We start from the raw sequence: 18,937 nt of genomic DNA, 5'->3' as shown, positions 1-18,937 counted from the left end.
CATACCTACCTATGGATTGAGTAAGATCCTTCAAGTAAGTTGTCATCGTTGTATGCAATAAAAATTGCTCTCTAAATATGTATGACTTATTAGTGTGGAGAAAATAAGCTTTATACGATCTTGTGATGTGGAAGAAATAAAAGCGACGGACTGCATAATAAAGGTCCACATCACAGGTGGCAATATCTAGTGACATTCTTTCGCATTAAGATTTTGTGCATCCAATCATAAAAGCACATGACAACCTCTGCTTCCCTCTGTGAAGGGCCTATCTGTAACATCCCAAATTTTCAATTTGGAACGTTATACATAGGTCATCATTGCATATCATATTTTATTGCATTTTGGTTGATCCTAGAAATTCTAAGCAACTAAAGGACCCACGGAGAGAGTTGGGAATTTCGTTATTTTCATATTTGAGTTTTTCTCAAATTTTGAAAAGAGGATCATTTGGTTTTAATTATTTTTTCTCTTCAAATATTTCTAACATTAAAAATAAAAGAGAGGGGATAAAATGACTTCTCCAAATAAATAAATATTGGAGGAAAATATTAAAATCAAATAAGTATTTTATTTGGACTTATATTGCTATTTTATTTGAATTAGGAAAAATATGCGTTTTTAAAAATTGCATTATAGGCCCAAATAAATGTTCACTTTGTCCGCAATATTATTAGAGGACCGTGAAAATTTATTTCAGGATTTTTGGACTCAGTTTAGTATTTCTTTTATTAGTTTTTCCGCGTCAGGATTGTTTATTTTTTTTAAAAGTGAACAGACCTAACGGGCCGTGTCCGTCCCGGACACCTCGCCCCGGCGGGCCCTTTAAAGGCCGAGGCCTCGCCCCGCCAACCCAGCCGCCTCACTCCGCAAACCCTAGCGCCGCCGCCGCCGCGCGAAGCCGCCGCCGCCGCGACGCCGTCGCCCCCGCCGCTGCTGTTCCCCGCCGCCGCCGATTCTGCCGTTGCCAAGGTAGCCGCCGCCGCCAACTCGATTTTCTCAGGGAAACCGTCGGGTTTTTTTTTCGAAACCCTAGATCTAGTTTTTTTAGTTTCGGTTCGGGTTTTTTCGGTTTAGGTAAATAGCGGACGTTGGTCCGTACGTTCGTTTTAACGAACGCTGTTCCTCAGTTAGCCGTAGACAGCGAACGTTCTTCATTAGCCTGTTCGTCTCATTTTATTTTCCAGGGTTTTTCCGCGATTATTTTTTATCGCGATTTCTGCCCTGATCTTCGTTTTAGTTTATCTTTTCGCTCGTTTATCCAAATCAGGTGAAACAAGCGCCTAGATCTTCGTCCCAAATCCCTCTTTCTGTTTAACCAACTTGAACAAGATTTTGGTACTGTAAAATTTGACTTTAGTCCAAATTAGTAAACGGATCTTGTTTTTTTCGTAGTTTGAGTTTCGTTGCTCCGTTTGATTTGATTCTTTTTGCAAACCGGAGTTTTTCAGTTGAACTTTCTGGTTAGATCTTCTTATTTGAGTTTTACCCATCCATCTTTGCTTGATTTCTTATGTATGCTATTGTTTGTTTGCGATAGAATTCCCGGAGTGCGAAGCGTGCTACTACGAGTTTCTAGGATTTGCAAATCGTCAGCAAGGCAAGTAACACATTGATCATACCCCTTTATTACCCAGTTTTTATGCATTAGTTACAATCCTCAAACACTGCATGATTAGGATGTGTTTAACATGTGGGTATTGGGAAGTAGATGATGAGGTAGAACCTATTACCTGTTTTATTATCAAACCCTTGGGAGTTACTTCTACGTTATGCTTATATTGCCATGCTATGCTCGTAGACGTGGATTGGGTTTGAGTGAATCCATGACAGATCTGAGATTGTTAATTAGTGGTTAACTTAAGGTGGCTACTTTAATACACATCTGGGTGGATTGTTGGTTGGGCACCTGGAGAATCCAGTGTTGTCCTAGGATATCCCGGAGTCCCCGTGCGATCATCCTACGGTCCGCCACCCAGGCTCAACGAGATCATAAGACTATTCATGCTAGAAACTTCCGTGTGCAGCCACTAGCAATTATGGGCTCTAGCATAGTTGAGTAGGTTGCATGACCTCTCAGTGGTGGGCTAGCAGATGTAGGGGAAAGTAGGTGTAACTGTCCACCCAGAGTAAAGAGTTAATGTTTCTGAAAGACTGTGTCTCGGTCATCCGTTTCTTAAACACCATGTAGTGCGAGAAATCCAACGGAGGAGATCGAGTCTTGTGGGGAAAAGTGCACAAACCTCTGCAGAGTGTACAAACTAATCATGGTTAGCCGTGTCCCCGGTTATGGACATCTTGAGTCTCTGGTATTTGGATTATCATGTTGATCTCATCACTTTAATTAATAAGATTGTTGGGTTATTCATATTTAATTGGGATTGAGTTGGAGGAACCTTCTCAATATTTTCAAACAACTGTGTAGTTAAATAAAATATATTCCTTTGATGTAGGAAAAAATTGGCTTTTTGCAAAAACATTGTTAACCATAGAGCCTCCACCAGCCAAATATGCATGTAGTGATAGCATTTATTCATCATTGCTCTATGGTGTGAATTTGCCAGTACATTCAATGTACTGACCTACATAGCTGCAACGTCTCATGTTGCAGACTTTTCAGACGAAGAGTAAGGTGCGCTAGGTCGTTTGTCATGCACTCAGCTATGCCGTTGGAGTTGATGGACTCACTTTATCTTCCAAGCCTTCCGCTGTTATCTTATTTAGATGGCCTTAATTAAGCCATATTTTTTTGTAGTAAGTTCTCTTTTGAGACATTCGATGTAATAAGTGTGTGATTGCTACTCTGTTATAAATTCTTTGAGTACTCTGTGTGTCAGCATTACTGATCCAGGGATGACACTGAACACAGAGATTTGACCGTCTGAGGTCGGATCGCTACAAGATGGTATGAGAGCACACGCTGAATGTAGGACACAACCACTAAGATGAGCCATAGGTCACTCTTCTCTACTCATTTCTGACTCCTCTCCATTTTCTACTCTTTAGAATGGCGGACTCAAGGAACAAGTTTGCTCAACCGGATGAAGACACACCCTTTGGACGACACTTGAAGGAAGTCACTAGGTACCTGAACATCGGAATACCAAGCTTCACCGGGACCTACACCGCCACATTGCCAGAAGAAGAGTGCTGGATGATTCGAGTTCAAGTTCCAGGAAGGACATTCACGCCAGTTACTGAGCCCATAGAATTTTCCTTTGATGCACCAACCTGGAGTTTAGGAAAGAGCATGGCAGCCCACATCGCCATGGGACGCATTGGCGAAGTTTATCACAAGGATCTTAAGGACACCATCTATCAGATATGTGGACGCCGAGATGAGCAATGGGAGATGATCAGCACCAGGAGGGATAGGTCCATTGCAGCTTTCATCCAGGAGTTAAACCAGCACATTCATCAACAGGAGAACCAGATGTGCGCAAGCATGATAGATTTGAAGAAGACGATGACCAGGAACATGGAGCTAGAAGAGGAACTCAAGTCTACACGCGACGGATATGAGGAGGAAATCGCAATACTGGTGGAGAAGAATGACGACCTGACAAGGAAGCTAGGAGTTTTTATGGGAGACCCCGCACCAGGAGGAGAAGACGACGAACCCAAGGAAACTCGTTCTGAAGACTACATCATCATCGACGACACCGACTCCGACCCTGATGGTAGTGATGATGATTATGAAGACGAAGCTGGAGCGGATATCATGGAGTCTTCCACCGAACAATATTTCTAGATGACCACCATATGATTATTAGTATTTTCCCCATGTACATAGTAGTAGTCCGAGCACTTTTGTAACGATAGTTCTAGACCGATTGTATGCCCTTGCTTGAATTGATTTGGTGTGATATGATTGTGTTAGTCTCATGTGCATATGGGTAGTGCTTTCTCACTAGACCTCATTTCTATTCTAATCTCTCCCCTCTAAACCCATTAGATACCTCCGAGACGTGACACCGGATTTGTCTTCCCACTGGAGATCACTTAGTTGATCCAGGAGCAGAATGCCTTGATGCAGATATTAGTCCAGAACCAAGGCAACAACAACAACAACAAAAAGAACAACAACAACCCACCGCCACCACCTCCAGTTGACAACTTAGCCCATTTTCTGAGGTTGCAGCCGCATGTGTTTTCCAGTAGCACCGAGCCAATAGTTGCCGATGACTGGCTACGCAAGATTGGAAGGGAGTTGACCACCGCAGGTTGCACAGATGCTGAGAAGGTGCATTTTGCCGCACATCAATTGGATGGACCAGCAGCTTCATGGTGGGATACACGACCACTTTCCCTATAGCCAATATCACTTGGGATCAGTTTCAGCAAGCATTCCACATAGCCCATGTCTCAACTAGAGCTATGAGCATTAAGAAGCGCGAGTTTTGCAACTTGCGCCAGGGAAATCGTATTGTGGCTCAGTACGTAGATGACTTTAGTAAGCTATCTCTCTATGCCCCAGATGATGTGGCCACAGATGCCGCGAAGCAGGAGAAGTTTATGGAAGGGCTGAATGGTGAGATGAGCATGCAGTTGATGGTGGCAACATTTAACAACTACCAGGAGCTGGTAGACAAGGCTCTTATGATTGAAGGGAAGCAGCAGCAGATTGAGAGCCGCAAGAGGAAGTATGGACAAGGAAAATACAATTTTGGAGCTCAACAGAAGCCCCGTTTTACCCCAAACTCGGGAGGATATACCCATAATCATGGAGGCCACACCCAAAATGGAGGGAGTTCGCATAACCACAATGGCCCCAAGAATGGGAACGGGAATGGAGCAAGCAGCAATCAGAACCGCTCCAATCCAGCCACACCCGCCAAGAAGGACCTAAGTCACATTACTTGTTTCAAGTGCGGGAAGACTGGACACTATGCCACTGAGTGCCTGTAGGATCGAAAGTATGTCTAGAGGGGGGGTGATTAGACTACTTGACCAAATAAAAATCTAGCCTTTTCCCAATTTTAGTTCTTGGCATATTTTAACAACTTAGCACAAGTCAAGCAATCAACCTACACATGCAATTCTAAGAGTATAGCAACGGAATGTAAAACAATTGCATATGAAGGTAAAGGGAGGAGTTTGAGGGAGCAAACGCAATGTTGACACAGAGATTTTTTATCCATGGTTCCGATAGGTGGTGCTATCGTACATCCACGTTGATGGAGACTTCAACCCACGAAGGGTAACGGTTGCGCGAGTCCATGGAGGGCTCCACCCACGAAGAAGCAACCTTGTCTTTCCCACCATGGCCATCGCCCACAAAGGACTTGCCTCACTCGGGTAGATCTTCACGAAGTAGGCGATCTCCTTGCCCTTACAAACTCCTTGGTTCAACTCCACAATCTTGACGGAGGCTCCCAAGTGACACCTAGCCAATCTAGGAGACACCACTCTCCAAGAAGTAACAAATGGTGAGTTGATGATGAACTCCTTGCTCTTGTGCTTCAAATGATAGTCTCCCCAACACTCAACTCTCTCTCACAGGATTTGGATTTGGTGGAAAGAAGATTTGAGTGGAAAGCAACTTGGGGAAGGCTAGAGATCAAGATTTATGTGGTTGGAATGGGATATCTTGACCTCAACACAAGTGTAGGTGGTTCTCTCTCAGAAAATATGTGTTGGAAGTGTAGGCATGTTCTGATGGCTCTCTCCACGAGTGAAGAGTGGGTGGAGGGGTATATATAGCCTCCACACAAAATCTAACCGTTACACACAAATCACCAAACTCGGTGGGACCGATTCAGAGAACTCGGTCAGACCGATTTGGTTCATAATGTGACCGTTAGGCATTTCGGTGGGACCGACATGTCAACTCGGTGGGACCGATTTCATTAGGGTTAGGGCATACGTAATCTCGGTGAGACCGATTACACAAACTCGGTGAGACCGATTTTGGTAACAGACTAACACAGAGTTGGCCAGGCAAACTCGGTGGGACCGATTTGCTCATCTCGGTTGTACCGAAACGTTACGAAAGGGAAACAGAGAGTTTGCATTGCAATCTCGGTGGGACCGATCGCTCATCTCGGTTTGACCGAAACGTTACGAAGGGAAACGGAGAGATTACAATCCCATCTCGGTGAGACCGAGATCCCTATCGGTGAGACCGAAAAGACTAGGGTTTCTGGCAGTGGCTATGTCAACTGAACTCGGTGGCGCCGGATATGAAATTTCGGTGGGGCCGAGTTGGACTTTTTGGTTTGGGACATATGTGGATATGAGAAAGTAGTGGAGGGTTTATGGAGCATATCACTAAGCATTTTGAGCAAGAACGTCATTAAGCAACACCTCTCCCTTCTTAATAGCATTGGCTTTTCCTATAGACTCAGTGTGATCTTGGATCACTAAAATAGAAAATGTAGAGTCTTGTGCTTTGAGCTTGAGCCAATCTTTTGTCCTTAGCATTTTGAAGGGTCCACTTTCTAGTCCATGCCATGCCAATCATTGAGCTTTCCTGAAATATTTATCTTGAAATAGCATTAGCTCAATGAGCTATATGTCGTTAGGAATTACCAAAACCACCCAGGGATAGTTGCACTTTCAATTCCCCCTTTTTGGTAATTGATGACAACATATAGATCAAAGCTTCGACAAATGATGAATAAGATCGAAAAACATCGTCGCTTTGAGAAGTATGTGATAAGCAAGAGCTCCCCCTAAATTTGTGCATTATTTAAGATTTGCTTTTGAATGCAAATGCACAATCGATTAGGATCATGGGTTACTCTTCCATGTCACATACATCTTGGTGGAGTGCTCAAAATGATAGGAATTTAAAACATGCACTCATCACCAAGCAAAGTGAATGATCATAAGAGGATATAAGAGATAATATCATCCAACAAGCATTAAGGGCATATGATCAAACACATGATCAACAAGTATCTCACAAGGACATAAAGTATATCACACAAGCACACAAATAAAGAAGTTTCAATCGAAGAAGTAAGAGAGATAAAAGGCAACACTCTCTCTTGAAGCCTATGATCTATACATTTTTCTCCCCCTTTGGCAACAAGGTGCCAAAAAGCTCAAAAAAGCATAGTGCTAAACGTCTCTCAGGCTTGACCTTCGGTAGGCGGTGTATAGAGAACTCCAAGGACGAAAGCTTCCGATGAAGTAGCTGGAGCTGGTGGAGTAGCTACTGGAGGTGGAACTGGAGCTGTAGCTGCTGATGCTGATGCTGTAGCTCGAGTATTTGTCACGGGCACTGCAGCAGATCTTTGTCCTCTGGGCACTCTAGCAAAAGCATCTATAGTAGACTTGCCCTTCTTCTCCTCTGCTTCCTCCTGGAGCTTTTGTTTTCAGTCCTGGCTTAGTTGCAGCAGTTGTGCCATATTCCTTTTTCAGTACCTTTTTCTTTGAAGTGGCTTCATCTTCAACAGCCACATAATCCTCATCTTCCGAATCAGAAGTTCTCTTCTTCCTTGTCCAGGTAGCAGCCTTTGGCAAGTTGCTTGGTGTGCTCCTGCTGCCTTCATCACAGCTGCTAGAGGGATCTGAACCCTCACTCATCTGCACCTGTTGCTCAGACCTGTTCTGACTATCACTTTGATCAGACATCTCTGCAAATACTCTGACAGCAGACCTTGTGAATAGGTTATAGATGAGGTAGAGTAGATGAGCATCACAAAGTTTAGGAGTTTTGCAAAATAGATGACTTAAAAACTTAGTTTTAGTTCTCCACAGAAAGCATTTCGGAGCTACCGATTTGTAAACTCGGTGATACCGAAGCAGCTTTTGGAACCTAAACTAGTGAACTCGGTCAGACCGAGTCACAGTTCGGTGGTACCGAGACTGCTAGGGTTTCACAGAGAAATCGAACTCGGTCGCACCGATTTGAAATTTTCGGTAAGACCGAAAACGCATGTGCTCTGGCCTAAGCCAAATTGGTGAGACCGATTTCTACAACTCGGTCGATCCGAGATGAATTCGGCGGAGACCTAACCCTAAATTTTCAAATCAAAACTAATCTACGGGACGTTTTCGCTGGAAAGGATGATTTCAATCGTGGCAAGAATCATGGCAAAGCAATGTGCTAAGAATCAGAGTTATGGATTAGCACAAAGATCAAGTTCGTACCCTAGTTCAGCGGCGAACTTGCTATGACGGCAACGGCGGGGCAGATTGCCGTTGACAGCGGCGGAGACCAGCGGCGGGAGGTCGCTGGTGATGGGAGGACGATCCGGAGACCCGAGGAGGCAGAGCAGGTTACGCGCGGGCGAAGAGGTTCGGAAAAATTTCCAAAATTTGGCCCGTCAGTATATATAAGCTGACCCTGTCGGTGTGACTGAGTGGAACAACTCGGTGGCACCGAGATGCAAAAGTGCAAGCAGTTACTCCAACTCGGTGTGACCGAAAGGTTCTAATCGGTTGCACCGAGATTGAAAACCTAGATCAACTAAGTGATCTCGGTAGGACCGAAAGGGATGAATCGGTCAGACCGAAATGCACAAAGAGGTTTTGGAAGTTTAAGTCTATGACAAATCGGGGACTCCGAGTGCTCCTCACACAGAGTGGTTCGAATCTGACTTGATCAAACTTTGTGATGTAGCATGAATAGAGTTTGAGACGAGGAAAGCATAGATAGCTAGAGGGAGTTCTTAGGCATCTTGTCCGTCCATTTGGCAAAAGAGAAAGAGCCAAACAATCAAAACAACAAATGGATGCCCTCGAATGAGTAAAATATGCAACCAACATGCTCACACAATAAAATAACAAATGAAATATGTGACAAAGCATGCACAATCACTCTAGCATCTATCAAGCAATTTGGCGATGACTAGGTCATCTATATATGAGTATATTGACTTAGGAGTCAAATGAGAACATTTGATCATAGGTCATACTCATCGTTTAAGCACAAGTGAGGTTACCACTTTTACATAAACCATTGTTGTGTTCACACCATTAGAGTTGCTTTAGCTCAATTGATTAGAGTAAAGCTCCCCCTAGATGTGATATCCCCCCTAAGATGGATGAACTAACCCTGGGTTTTGTCGATGATGACTTCATGTAGGTGTTGAAGATGTGGATGCTCAATGTTGATGTAGATCATTCGGAGCAATCCATTGGAGTGAGTTGCACTTTCAATACCTACACGGGTTAGTCCCACAAGGAAAAAACAAGGATATCCATAGACATAGAGTGATGTATACACAAGATGTTGTCCATGAAAGCATTAGGTTACCTTGTCCCTTGTCTTACCAACAAGAGGGTTTGTGACTCCTTGAACTAGTGCAATATATGGAAGTTGTTTGCACTTGTCCTCGCCAAAATGATAAGAGTGAAGTATGTTGGCGGAGTCACCCTCAAGAACTCTCTAGTTCTTCTTCTTCGGGATCCACACCATCTTGATGGGAATACTTGGAGTTGTAGTAGTACTTGATGAAGTAGAACTTGATGTAGTCTTGGGAACCCACTTGACCAAGGACTTAGGTGCTTCTTCAAATGCATCAATTTCCTCTTGAAGCTTATCCTTGCCTTTTTGCTTGTGGTCTTGTGGCAGAAGATCATCTTGAGCTTGTGTTCCTCTGAAAGAAGTAGGATCATACTTCTCTTGTTGAGGAACAAACTTCGTCTTGGGGTATTGATCTTCTTCCCACTCAACTCCATTGGCATTGAACTTTCGTTCAAAACCAACACCTTGATTCCTCCAGTGCCTTCCTTGCTTGCGTACAATTTCCTCAAATTGCTTACTTCCGGCAAGGCTCTTGTAAACACCTTTCTCTATAATTCCCTTCAATAAGCTATTTTCTTACTCAAGTGTAACTTGGCTAAGAGAATCATTAGTGGAATCAAGAGAACTACTAGAAGCAACAACATTGGATTTAGCATGATTGTTGTTACTACTAGATGAAGAATCTTTCTTGCTCTTGTTGCTAGATTTAACTTGTGGCATGTAAATAGACAAGAGTAAATGCTTGGCAATGTAAGAAGAACTTTTCTTGCGAAGATTATCATTGATTGCCTTTAAAAACTCATGCTCTTGCTCAAGGTTGAGCTTTTCAAAGCGTAGCTTCTCATGAGTCTTTAAAAGTTCTCGATGATCTTCCAAGGCAGTTTCATGAGCTAATTTAAGAGTGTTTAGTTCTTTAGTTAGACGCTCAATCTCCTTCTTATCATCATCATTCGTTTTATCTTGATTAGCATGATTAATTGACATTTCATCATAGTTTTCATCACTAGAGTTGTCAACAAGTAAATCATCATCACCTAGCAAATCATCTTCATCACTATTGAAATCAACATACTCGGGGTGTGTTACCTTTGGACCTTTAGCCATGAAGCATCTTCCAATTCCTTCATTTGGTGAGTCAAATATGTCGTAGGAGTTGGTTGTCACAAGTGCTAGACCGGCAACACCTTCATCTTGAGTATATTCGGAGTCGGAGTGATAACTTCTTTCAGAGTGATGGTCGGAGTCGGAACCGGATACCCATTGACCAACATGAGCTTGATGCCTTCTTTTTGTGTAGCTCCTTGATGACTTGTCCTTCCTTTCCGAATTCTTGCTTCTTCGAGAGGATCTTCGTTCATAATGATCGTCTCTACTCCTTCTTTCTCTTGGTGGTGATTGTTCTCTTCTACTTCTTCTTTTGGGAGAATCTTCTCTTCCTTTGTAGGGAGCCATACACTCATTGGAGTAGTGTGCGGGTCTTCCACAATTGTAGCAATTACGCTCATGACTAGAAGATCTTTTGTCATTGTAGGACCTTGACTTGGAACTTCTTTCCTTGCTTCTACTCTTGTAGAACTTGTTGAAGTTCTTCACCATTAGACTCAATTCTTCATTGAAGGTTTGCTTATCACTTGATGATGTGGGAGCTTCACATGAGGCTTTGTAAGCGCCACTTGACTTGTTGTGGAGCTCTTCCTTATCCTTGAGTGACATCTCATGAGCAACAATTCTTCCAATGACTTCCGTTGGCTTGAGATCTTTGTAGTTGGGCATCATTTGGATCAATGTGCACACGGTATCATATTTTCCATCCAAGGCTCTTAGGATCTTCTTGATGATGAATCTATCGGTCATCTCTTCACTTCCTAAGCCGGTAATCTCATTTCTGATGAGAGCAAGCCTAGAGTACATTTCAGCGACACCTTCACCATCCTTCATTTTGAACTTGTCAAGTTGACTTTGAAGCACATCCAATTTGGATTCCTTGACGGAGTCGGTACCTTCGTGCATGTCAATCAAAGTATCCCAAATTTCCTTTGCATTCTCGGGACGACTGATTTTGTTGAATTCTTCGGGGCATAATCCGTTGAAGAGAATATCACAAGCTTGAGCATTGTATTGTAGCATCTTCAACTCTTCCGCGGTAGCATCACGGTTTGGTTCTTTCCCATCAAAGAATTCACCTTGCAAGCCAATACACACAATAGACCAAACGGCGGGGTTATGTCCAAGAATATGCATTTTCATCTTATGCTTCCAACTAGCAAAATTTGTACCATCAAAGTAAGGACCTCTACGGTGGTAATTTCCCTCGCTAGACGCCATACTCTCCTAGGTTGTGAAACCAAGGCTATGACCACCAAAAGCTATGGAAATGAAAGCAAATGGAGACCAAAGCTCTGATACCACTTGTAGGATCGAAAGTATGTCTAGAGGGGGGATGATTAGACTACTTGACCAAATAAAAATCTAGCCTTTTCCCAATTTTAGTTCTTGGCAGATTTTAACAACTTAGCACAAGTCAAGCAATCAACCTACACATGCAATTCTAAGAGTATAACAGTGGAATGTAAAACAATTGCATATGAAGGTAAAGGGAGGAGTTTGAGGGAGCAAACGCAATGCTGACACGGAGATTTTTTATCCGTGGTTCCGATAGGTGGTGCTATCGTACATCCACGTTGATGGAGACTTCAACCCACGAAGGGTAACGGTTGCGTGAGTCCACGGAGGGCTCCACCCACGAAGGGTCCACGAAGAAGCAACCTTGTCTATCCCACCATGGCCGTCGCCCATGAAGGACTTGCCTCACTCGGGTAGATCTTCACGAAGTAGGCGATCTCCTTGCCCTTACAAACTCCTTGGTTCAACTCCACAATCTTGACGGAGGCTCCCAAGTGACACCTAGCCAATCTAGGAGACACCACTCTCCAAGAAGTAACAAATGGTGAGTTGATGATGAAATCCTTGCTCTTGTGCTTCAAATGATATTCTCCCCAACACTCAACTCTCTCTCACAGGATTTGGATTTGGTGGAAAGAAGATTTGAGTGGAAAGAAACTTGGGGAAGGCTAGAGATCAAGATTTATGTGGTTGGAATGGGATATATTGACCTCAACACAAGTGTAGGTGGTTCTCTCTCAGAAAATATGTGTTGGAAGTGTAGGCATGTTCTGATGGCTCTCTCCACGAGTGAAGAGTGGGTGGAGGGGTATATATAGCCTCCACACAAAATCTAACCGTTACACACAAATCACCAAACTCGGTGGGACCGATTCAGAGAACTCGGTCAGACCGATTTGGTTCATAATGTGACCATTAAGCATTTCGGTGGGACCGACATGTCAACTCGGTGGGACCGATTTCATTAGGGTTAGGGCATAATGTAATCTCGGTGAGACCGATTACACAAACTCGGTGAGACCGATTTTGGTAACAGACTAACAGAGAGTTGGTCAGGCAAACTCGGTGGGACCGATTCGCTCATCTCGGTTGGACCGAAACATTACGAAAGGGAAACAGAGAGTTTGCATTACAATCTCGGTGGAACCGATCGCTCATCTCGGTTTGACCGAAACGTTACGAAGGGAAACAAAGAGATTACAATCCCATCTCAGTGAGACCGAGATCCCTATCGGTGAGACCGAAAAGACTAGGGTTTCTGGCAGTGGCTATGTCAACTGAACTCGATGGCGCCGGATATGAAATTTTGGTGGGGCCGAGTTGGACTTTTTGGTTTGGGACATATGTGGATATGAGAAAGTAGTGGAGGGTTTATGGAGCATATCACTAAGCATTTTGAGCAAGAACCTCATTAAGCAACACCTCATCCCTTCTTAATAGTATTGGCTTTTCCTATAGACTTAATGTGATCTTGGATCACTAAACTAGAAAATGTAGAGTCTTGTGCTTTTAGCTTGAGCCAATCTTTTGTCCTTAGCATTTTGAAGGGTCCACTTTATAATCCATGCCATGCCAATCATTGAGCTTTCCCGAAATATTTATCCTGAAATAGCATTAGCTCATTGAGCTATATGTTGTTAGGAATTACCAAAACCACCCAGGGATAGTTGCACTTTCAGTGCCTTGAAGCAAAGAACGGAAATGGCAATGGAAGCTCTGGGAAGAAGCCCAACCCTTTCTACAGGGGACAAGTGAACCACGTGAACGTGGAGGAGGTTGAAGAGCAGCCTGATGCAGTTGTCGGTAAGTTTTTGGTTAAGTCATTTACTACAATTGTTCTTTTCGATACTGGTGCATCGCATTCATACATTTCAAGGGGATTCGTGGATAAATATAAGTTGCCCACTAAAGTACTTAGGACACCTATGTTAGTAAGCTCACCAGGAGCGGAGTATATGGCAAGTCAAGGATGTTTTCAGATGCCATTGACCATTGGAAGCCATGTTTTCCCCTCAGACCTGATAATTTTGGAGTCACAAGGATTGGATGTGATACTAGGAATGGATTGGCTATCGATGTATGGGGGAAACTTCGATTGCGCTAGTAAGTGGATTTTACTCACCACCCCGGAGGGAAAAAGGATCAAGTATGTTTCCAGGCATGCGCCAAGGAGGACCCAAGTAAATTCTTTAACGGGAGTTGTTCAGGAGGAAGTGCCTGTAGTGAAGGATTATCTAGATGTATTTCCAGCGGAGTTACCAGGCGTGCCGCCGAATCGAGATATTGAGTTTTTGATAGAGTTATTGCCAGGCACTGGACCGATATCGAAGAGACCATACCGGATGCCCGCAAATGATCTGGAAGAGATCAAGAAACAGATTAAGGAGTTATTGGAGAAAGGTTACATTCGACGAAGTTCATCACCATGGGGAGCCCCGGTGCTCTTGATTGAGAAGAAGGATGGATCCTTAAGAATGGTTGTTGATTATCGTGCTTTGAATGAGGTGACAATCAAGAACAAGTACCCACTGCCGATGATCAATGATTTGTTTGACCAGCTGCAAGGAGCTAAAGTATTCTCCAAGATCGATCTGCGATCAGGATACCACCAGCTGAAGATCTGAGAAAAGGATATACCAAAGACAGCCTTCACCACAAGGTACGAGCTATATGAGTAGACGGTTATGTCATCTGGATTAACTAATGCCCCCGCCTATTTCATGAGCATGATGAACAAGGTATTCATGGAGTTCTTGGATAAGTTTTTCATGGTGTTCATTGATGATATTTTGATGTACTCAAAGAATGAAGAAGAACACAAAGAGCATTTGCGTTTAGTTCTCCAGAAGCTCAGAGAACATCAGTTGTATGCCAAGTTCAGCAAATGTGATTTTTGGTTGAAGGAAGTTGGATTTCTTGGGCATGTTATATCAGGAGAAGGTATAGCAGCGGATCCTACCAAGGTTCAGTCAGTCACTGAGTGGTTGGCACCCACCTCAGTTGGAGAGATCCCCAGTTTTCTTGGACTCGCGGGATACTATCGGAGATTCATTGAGAATTTTTCTAAGATTCCGAAGCTTATGACGACGTTGTTGAAGAAGGACACCAAGTTCCATTGGACTGAAGAATGTGAGGCAAGTTTACAGGAGTTGAAGAAACGTTTGGTTATAGCCCCAGTGCTGATTCTGCCGGATATACGTAAGGATTTCCAAGTGTATTGCGACGCATCTCGTTTAGGACTTGGAGGAGTACTTATGCAAGACGGAAGAGTTGTTTCATATACCTCACGTCAGCTTCGACCACATGAGTTGAATTATGCTACGCATGATTTGGAGTTAGCAGCTGTAGTGCATGCACTCAAGACCTGGAGACATTTTCTTATTGGAAACCGTTGTGATTTGTACACGGACCATAAGAGTTTGAAGTACATTTTCACTCAGAAGGAGCTGAACCTCAGGCAAAGGAGATGGTTGGAACTCATAAAGGATTATGATATGAAGTTGCATTATCATCCAGGCAAGGCCAATGTTGTAGCAGACGCTTTGAGCCAGAAGAGTTATGCCAATACCCTCGTAAGTGGAGGATTACCAAAGGAGTTAGCCGAGGATCTCAGGGAGCTTCGTTTGGAGATAGTCCCTAGAGGTTTTGTTGCAGCATTGGAGGTTCAGTCAACGTTATTGGGAAAGATTCGAGAAGCTCAGAAGGATGACAAATAAATTGTTGAGATAAAGGGGAAGATGAGTGAAGGAAAAGCCAAAGGTTTTCATGAGGATGAGCACGACACCCTATGGTTTGAGGACCGTGTATATGTGCCCAATAATGCTGAGATCAGGAAGTTGATACTACAGTAAGCTTATGACTCGCCACACTCGATACACCCCGGAAACACCAAGATGTATTTGGATTTGAAGGAGCATTTCTGGTGGACTAGAATGAAGAAGGATATTGCCGAGTATGTAGCCGTATGTGATGTATGTCAGAGAGTGAAGGCAGAACATCACAAGCCAGCAGGATTACTGCAGCCTATGCCGATACCTGAATGGAAGTGGGACAAGCTTGGCATGGATTTTATCACCGGATTACCCAGGACCCGATCGGGATATGATTCTATCTGGGTAGTAGTGGATCGCTTGACTAAAGTAGCTCACTTTATCCAGTAAAGACCACCCACACCTATTTTCTAGCCAACGCGAATCTCGAGGACGAGATTCATCTTAAGGGGGGTACGTTTGTAACATCCCAAATTTTCAATTTGGAATGTTATACATAGGTCATCATTACATATCATATTTTATTGCATTTTGGTTGATCCTAGAAAGTCTAAGCAACTCAAGGACCCACGGAGAGAGTTGGGAATTTCATTATTTTCATATTTGAGTTTTTCTCAAATTTAGAAAAAAGGATCATTTGGTTTTAATTATTTTTTCTCTTCAAATATTTTTAACATGAAAAATAAAAGAGAGGGGATAAAATGACTTCTCCAAATAAGGAAATATTGGAGAAAAAATATTAAAATCAAATAAGTATTTTACTTGGACTTTTATTGCTATTTTATTTGAATTAGGAAAAATATGTGTTTCTAAAAATTGCATTAGACACCCAAATAAATGTTCACTTTGTCCGCATTATTATTAGAGGACCGCGGAAATTTATTTCAGGATTTTTGGACTCCGTTTAGTTTTTTTTGTTAGTTTTTCCCGCGTCATGATTATTTATTAAAAAAAAGTGAACCGACCTAACGGGCCGTGTCCGTCCCGGACACCTCGCCCCTGCCGGCCTTTTAAAGCGGAGGCCTCGCCCCGCCAGCACAGCCACCCCGCCCCGCAAACCCTAGCGCCGCCGCCACCGTTCCCCGCCGCCGCGACGCCATCGCCCCCATCGCCGCCGTTCCCCGCCGCCGCCGGAGCCGCCCGCCGCCGCCGATTCCACCGTTGCCGAGGTAGCCGCCGCCGCCGACTCGGTTTTCTCGGGAAAACCGTCGGTTTTTTTTTCAAAACCCTAGATCTAGTTTTTTTAGTTTCGGTTCGTTTTTTTGGTTTAGTTAAATAGCGGACGTTCGTCCGTACGTTCGTTTTAACGAACGTTGTTCTTCAGTTAGCCGCAGACAGCGAATGCTCATTTGTTAGCCTGTTCGTCTCGTTTTATTTTCCAGGGTTTTTCCGCGATTATTTTCGATCGCGATTTCTGTCCTGATCTTCGTTTTAGTTTATCTTTTCGTTCGTTTATCCAAATCAGGTGAAACAAGCACCTAGATCTTCGTCCCGAAGCCCTCTTTCTGTTTAACCAACTTGAACAAGATTTTGGTACTGTAAAATTTGACTTTAGTCCAGATTAGTAAACGGATCTTGTTTCTTTCGTAGTTTGAGTTTCGTTGCTCTGTTTGATTTGATTCTTTTTGCAAACCGGAGTTCTTTAGTTGAACTTTCTAGTTAGATCTTCTCATTTGAGTTTTACCCGTGCATCTTTGCTTGATTGCTTATGTATGCTATTGTTTGTTTGCGATAGAATTCACGGAGTGCGAAGCGTGCTACTACGAGTCTCTAGGATTTGCAGATCGTCAGCAAGGCAAGTAACACATTAATCATACCCCTTTATTACCCAGTTTTTATGCATTAGTTACAATCCTCAAACACTGCATGATTAGGATGTGTTTAACATGTGGGTATTGGGAAGTAGATGATGAGGTAGAACCTATTACCTGTTTTATTATCAAACCCTTGGGAGTTACTTCTATGTTATGCTTATATTGCCATGCTATACTCGTAGACGTGGATTGGATTTGAGTGAATCCATGACATATGTGAGATTGTTAATTAATGGTTAACTTAAGGTGGCTACTTTAATACACATCTGGGTGGATTGTCGGTTTGGGCACCTGGAGAATCCAGTGTTGTCCTAGGATATCCCGGAGTACCCGTGTGATCATTCTACGGTCCGCCACCCAGGCTCAAAGGGATCATAAGATTATTCATGCTAGAAACTTCCGTGTGAAGCCACAAGCTATTATGGGCTCTAGCATAGTTGAGTAGGTTGAATTACCTCTTTCAGTGGTGGGCTAGTAGATGTAGGGGAAAGTAGGTGTAACTGTCCACCCAGAGTAAAGAGTTAATGTTTCTGCAAGACCGTGTCTCAGTCATCCGTTTCTCAAACACCATGTAGTGCGAGAAATCCAACGGAGGAGATCGAGTCTTGTGGGGAAAAGTGCGCAAACCTCTGCAGAGTGTACAAACTAATCATGGTTAGCCGTGTCCCCGGTTATGGACATCTTGAGTCTCTGGTATTTGGATTATCATGTTGATCTCATCACTTTAATTAATAAGATTTTTGGGTTATTCATATTTAATTGGGATTGAGTTGGAGGAACCTTCTCAATATTTTCAAACAACTGTGTAGTTAAATAAAATATATTCCTTTGATGTAGGAAAAAATTGGCTTTTTGCAAAAACATTTTTAACCATAGAGCCTCCACCAGCCAAATATGCATGTAGTGATAGCATTTATTCATCATTGCTCTATGGTGTGAATTTGCCAGTACATTCAATGTACTGACCTACATAGCTGCAACGTCTCATGTTGCAGACTTTTCAGAAAAAGAGTAAGGTGCCCTAGGTCGTTTGTCATGCACTCATCTATGCCGTTGGAGTTGATGGACTCACTTTATCTTCCAAGCCTTCCGCTGTTATCTTATTTAGATGGCCTTAATTAAGCCATATTTTTTTGTAATAAGTTCTCTTTTGAGACATTCGATGTAATAAGTGTGTGATTGCTACTCTGTTATAAATCCTTTGAGTACTCTGTGTGTCACCATTACCGATCCAGGGATGACACTGAACACGGTCGCTACAAGATGGTATGAGAGCACACGTTGAATGTAGGACACGACCACTAAGATGAGCCATAGGTCACTCTTCTCTACTCATTTCTGACTCCTCTCCATTTTCTACTCTTTAGAATGGCGGACTCAAGGAACAAGTTTGCTCAACCGGATGAAGACACACCCTTTGGATGACACTTGAAGGAAGTCACTAGGTACCTGAACATCGGAATACCAAGCTTCACCGGGACCTACACCGCCACATTGCCAGAAGAAGAGTGCTGGATGATTCGAGTTCAAGTTCCAGGAAGGACATTCACGCCAGTTACTGAGCCCATAGAATTTTCCTTTGATGCACCAACCTGGAGTTTAGGAAAGAGCATGGCAGCCCACATCGCCATGGGACGCATTGGCGATGTTTATCACAAGGATCTTAAGGACACCATCTATCAGATATGTGGGCGCCGAGATGAGCAATGGGAGATGATCAGCACCAGGAGGGATACGTCCATTTTGCATCA

This window comes from Aegilops tauschii, chromosome 2 (assembly GCF_002575655.3).
Source record: "Aegilops tauschii subsp. strangulata cultivar AL8/78 chromosome 2, Aet v6.0, whole genome shotgun sequence".
Taxonomy (NCBI): Eukaryota; Viridiplantae; Streptophyta; class Magnoliopsida; order Poales; family Poaceae; genus Aegilops; species Aegilops tauschii.
The sequence above is the reverse complement of the archived record's forward strand: the minus strand, read 5'-3'. Positions refer to the sequence as shown.